Source organism: Heteronotia binoei, chromosome 17 (genome assembly GCF_032191835.1).
Source record: "Heteronotia binoei isolate CCM8104 ecotype False Entrance Well chromosome 17, APGP_CSIRO_Hbin_v1, whole genome shotgun sequence".
Classification (NCBI taxonomy): Eukaryota; Metazoa; Chordata; class Lepidosauria; order Squamata; family Gekkonidae; genus Heteronotia; species Heteronotia binoei.
Genome location: NC_083239.1, coordinates 13,275,500 through 13,281,173, shown reverse-complemented (window position 1 = coordinate 13,281,173; position 5,674 = coordinate 13,275,500). Strand labels below are relative to the sequence as shown.

The 5,674-nt window shown below is 41.7% G+C and overlaps 1 pseudogene; it reads left to right on the top strand.

The window, feature by feature from the left end:
* Positions 1 to 2,021: 2,021 nt before the first annotated feature.
* LOC132586154 (histone deacetylase complex subunit SAP18-like) lies at positions 2,022 to 2,703 on the top strand (annotated as a pseudogene).
* The last annotated feature ends 2,971 nt before the right edge of the window (positions 2,704 to 5,674 follow it).

The window sequence follows — 5,674 nt, the reverse complement described above, 5'->3', positions numbered from 1 at the left end:
ATTGATGTTTTAAAGTTAAACCTATGTTAAATTTTATATGCTGTGAGCTGCCCTGAGCCACTTCGGTGGGAAGGGTGGGATATAAATCGAAATATAAATAAATAAATAAATAAATTATGTAGTACCATATTTTCCCCCATTGGATCAAGCACATGTGTATAAAAGGACTTGGTCATGGTGTGTATGTATGGGGGTGGGGATAAACAGTTGTGATGGTCCTTCCCAAAAGGGTCACTCCTGAATAAGAGACTGTTGCTGTTTCTGCTGACTCTATTTTCACCAAGAAGCAGTGCTATTTTTGAGCAGGAATGCACAGGAATGCAGTTCTGGCTGGCTTGGCATCAGGGGATGTAGCCTAATATGCAAATGAGTTCCTGCTGAGCTTTTTCTACAAAAAAAAAAGCCCTGCCAAGAAGTAATATTACACCCAGTGCTCCCACTCTATGAACACATAGCAAGAATTGAACGACAAGATGTAATAATGCATGAGGTGCTTACATCAGTGGGTGCTTTCACATGGCAATTACCATATTTGAAAGTAGATTTTGCTGTTCTTACACAGCAAAAATCCAGTAGCAAAGTGCGTTACTTAGTGTGTGCAAATGCACCCAGTATGTGTCAGCACACAATAGGGGAAAGCAGCAAATCACAAAAGACACTGGCTCTGACACATGCCCATTCATCCCATGACATTGTTGGAATTTCATGTTGAGGAATGAATAATGGCCAAGACACCACCAAATTACCCAGAAGGGGTAAGAGGAAACTGCACAAAATGACAGTGTGATTCCACTAATAAAAACAGACAAACTCTACATAATTAGCAGCACTGGATAGTAACATTTTTCTGGGTCTGCCTTCAGATGTAAAATCCTGGTTAGCTGTAGCATCCCAAAGGAGAAAGTGCAACAAACTGACTTCCTTAATTGGTGCCAAAATGGGGTTTCTAGTTAGGATTTGGAACTGATTTGTTAACCATAAGGGCATTTTTGTTTTTGTTTTATTTTTTGCAGATTCTTCGGGGAACCAGCTGGGCACAAGGAAATCCATCAGTGGGTGTCACAGAATCTATAGATATCAAGCTGGGGTCAGTGGTACACAGGGACAACTCCAAGCCACAATTCCAATGTATTTTGGGGTAGTAAAATGTCATCAAACAAAAATGTATGTTTGTGGAGACAAAAGTCAGTGTTTTGTTCTCTCAACATCCAGAACCTATTTCAAACATCTATCATTATTAATTGCTAACATGTTTGGTGTTTGAGGAGTTTTCTACTCCAAGCACATATTTGTTTGTTGTGAGGTAAATGTTTTCCAGTGAAGGCCACAGTTTCCCCCTACTCTATAGACCAGGATTCCCCAACCTTTTTGAGCTTCTGGGCACCTTTAGAATTCTGACATGTTGCGGTGCACGTAGCTACAAAATGGCTGTCTCAGGAGGCAGAATCAGCCACAAAATGAAGTTCCTTGTACTATGATGGTAGCTTCTGCCAAAACAACATTTTTAAAAATCAAATCTCCAGTGGCCAATCAGAAGCCTTGCTAGGAAAAAGCCTAATGTAGCTCTGCCTACTTTCTACAGATACTTGGTGGGCACCATGGTGCACCCTGGCACCATGCTGGGGACCTCTGCCATAGACATTTCACTTTCAGAGCAAGCCAAGGTCAGTCTATTCAGAAAAAAGTCCCATTTTATTCACTTGGTCTCACTGCCAGGAAAGTGTCATTAGGAATTTAGCTGTCAGAATCACCCTGGATAATTTTTCCTCTATAAAAAGTCATGGAACATTTTATATTCCAATGTGTTAATGGCTGCCAGGGCAAAGAGCATTCTAGAATCAGAACTGGTTGATTTTTAGAGGATCCAGGAGGAGGGGGAAGTGGTGGTAGGCTCAGCGGGAGTGACTAAAGGATCGGGTACTGGAAGGCCTGTCCCTTCATGGAGGCACAAAGTTGGCTTCTCCTCTTAGCTTTGTTTGGCTGCACTGTCCTCACACGGAATGGGGCCAATGGGCAGGAAGATGGCAGTGGAGTCTCACATTACTCAGGAGGAGATTAAGAAAGAACCAGAGCAGCCCTTCAATTGGGGAAACCCTGCCCCCTTTTACTAAGGGTCTTCACCACCAAATATGGGTGCCACTACTGCATGAATGACTTTACCTGGGGAAATGTACCCTCCAGTGAGTTTCAGATCGATACCTGGATGGATGCAACTCTGAAAGAACTGACCAGTTTAGTGAAAAATCTATTCAGAAGCACGAAAGGCACACATTTCAACTTAACAATCATTTTTCTGGATCAAAAGGCCCAGTTATAGTGTGAAGGAGATTGGCAGTACAATGTCAGGCAGAAAGGGCACAGATGATTCCACGACCCTGCAGTCTCAGAAATTCCAGATAGGTGACTACTTGGATATGTTACACCTCTAAATCGAGCACCACTTTCATCAGGTTGCATGAGACCTTACTAATATTTTGGTTTCTTCCAATGAAAGATTATTGCATGATTATAGGTTGATTTGAGGAAGATTTTTTTTAATACAGAGCAAGAATGCTAGCTAATTCCTTAAAAGTTCAAAATACCATTTTTTAAAAACGATATGTATAGAACAGCATTCTTTCAACTGCTTGGATAAATTTTCTCTCTCCAGTTAACCTGAAAACAGGCCTCTCCAGTATTTATAAAGTATATGAAGTGTGGCTAGAGCAAGGGTGGCCAAACTGCGGCTCGGGAGCCACATGTGGCTCTTTCACAAATACGTTGTGGCTCTCAAAGCCCCCACTACCCCATTGGCCGGTTTGGAGAAGGTATTTCTCTCTTTAAATCACTTCTCCAAGCCAAGGCAGCCAGCAACTTGGAGAATGCATTTAAAGTTGCTTTCTTTCTACCTCTACCTCCCTCTTCTCATCTATTTTCCTTCCTTCCTTCTTTCCTTCCCTCCCTCACTCAAACATCTGATGTTTATTCTATGTGGCTCTTATGTTAAGCAAGTTTGGCCACCCTTGGGCTAGAGCAATGTGGGTAATCTTCTGTTATGAGGATTTTGAGATGCTTTTGTTATAGAGCAAATTTGTTGTAATGCCACCCAACCATTAATGTGTCAGCATGCGTAATAAAGAGTGTTTGATATATTTCAAGGGGAAGAAACTAGTTGGTTTTTGAGGGGCTCTTTCATGCCTCAGGTGCTTACAGAAAGACAATTCTTAATTGTTTTGTTCGTTACAAAGTGCTGGTTATTACCTTTAAAGCCCTATATGGGCGAGGACCTGCCTACCTGAGGGACTGTCTCTCCCCATACGAACCCCAGAGAGCACTGAGGTCAGCAGGGAAGAACCAGCTGACTATCCCTGGACCAAAGGAGGCCAAACTTCAAAACACCCGTACACGGGCCTTCTCCATCGCAGCTCCACACCTATGGAACCAGCTCCCGGAAGAAGTGCGAGCCCTGCGGTGCCTTGACCAGTTCCGCAGGGCCTGCAAGACCACTCTTTTCAGGATGGCCTTTGCTGGCTGAGAGACTGCTGTGGGTGACTTCGCTATTATCATTTATAAATGGAATTAGCACCTGGAAATCTGTTAATTGGAATGTTTTAAAGTTAATGTGATTTTAAACCCTGTATAATTTTATGAAATGTTGTTAGCCGCCCTGAGCCCGCCTCGGCGGGGAGGGCGGGATATAAATAAAATATTATTATTATTATTATTATTATTATTATTATTATTATTATTATTATTATTATTATTATTATTATTATTATTATTATTATTATTATTATTATTATTAGTTTCTGTGTTTGTGTGTATTTTAAAAATTGGCCCAACCTAGATGACCCAGGCTAGCCTGATCACATCCGATCTCAGAAGTGAAGCAGGATCAGTCTTAGTTTGTTCTTGGATGGGAGAGCACCAAGGAAGTCCAGGGTCACTATGCAGAAACTGGTGATAGCAAACCACCTCTGTCCACTCTTGTGTTCAAAACTCCATGAGGGGTTGCTGTAAGTCAGTTGTGACTTGATGGCACTTCCAACCATCATTTTAAAAGTTGTTTTAATGTTTTTTTACTCTTCACCCCCTTGAGGACCTTATGTTGGATGGAAAGGCAGCATAAAAATGTTTTAAATAAATAATAAATAAATTGATCATGGTTAGTAGCTGTACCGATCACTAATGTACAGGTGATGATGTCCTCAGTGGGCAAAGGAGCTAAGCTACTTTGTTATATATTCTGCGCCCCGAAATTTTACTCTAATGTTGTAACCCAGAGTTTTTCTTAAAGTATTCCAGTTCCATTTATATCCCCAAAGGGAACAACACCAGTTACAGCTGTTCCTTGAGAAGTGTATTCTGGCCACGGTGATCTCTACTGCAATCACATCCAGTTAGGTTGTTGTAATATGCTTTCCGCAGGGCTGCCTTTGAGAACTGTTCGGAAGCTTCATTTTCATATCGCCGTGGGTATATTTGAATAGCACCCAAATATGGATTTTTTTTCCCCAGAACAAATCTGCTGACTAGTTTGTGAAATCCTGTTCTTCATGTAATAGTGATTTTAAAAAGCACCAGCTAAGGAGTTCACATTCACTGTGATCCTAAGCACATTTATTAGGGACTAAATCCCACCAAACATAATGAGTATATGTGGTAAGGATATCGCTGATAGAAAACGATCTAGCCAAGAATAAGCATTTTTAAGTCTCATTTTAATGGAACAGTGAAACCTTAGCTCCCACTCAACGCACAGCAGCCAAGAAGGTCAGAGCGCCTGCTCCGGCTGCAACGCCACTGAGGATGTTCTCCGCAGCTGAGAACAAAACGTCTGGAAGGAAAACTTTCTCCAGTAGAACACGGCACTTGAGCCCAAAAGATTCTACAAACCCTTATGATGTTACCAGCCGTGAAAACCTGAAATCTTTGATAGTGAAACCTGTGTTTAACTCTCTTTGATTTGTTTCACTGGGACTCAGAAGAATGCAGCTTTCTTCTGGATCATGCTCATGAGAAAATAGATATTCTGCCTAAAGTTGCTTACAGGGACAATCACTTAATGCCAGGAGAAAGACATCCAAATAGCACCTTTTCCCACTAATGCCTGTGGGGACATCCCTGGGCATTAAAATGCAGCTGCTTAATCACAAGTGATTATGTGCCCTGGGTAAGAGCATCTCCTGTGAACACATGAAGTTACCTTACACTAAAGCAGACTTCTAGTGTAAGGTAACTTCATGTGTTCACAGGAGATGCTCTTACCATCAGAATTAGTATTATCTACTCGGACTGGCAGCAGGTGTCCAGGGTCTTTCACATCACCAAGTGCTAGGTCTTTTAACTGGAGATGCCAGGGACTGAGCCTGGGACCTTCAGCATGCAAAGCTGAGCTGAGGCTCTGGTCCTTTAAGAATGCCCAAACTCTCTTGCCTAAGGGCCTCACCTTGCGTTACTGTACGGCCACCTCCAGTAAATGCAGTCGGATGAATGAATTAGTGCGCAAGAGATACAGGGCTGAATGGCTGAGCATGAAGAAAGGAAATTACATCTTTTAAAATAAAGCAATAGGAAATATCACTGGTAGAATTCTAGGTTCAACATTTGCTATTTTTAAAAAAAAATAAAAGGACTTCTCTAGTGAAGGAAAAGTTTGTAGTCTGTATGTGAGTGAGAACATTCGTGTGTGTGT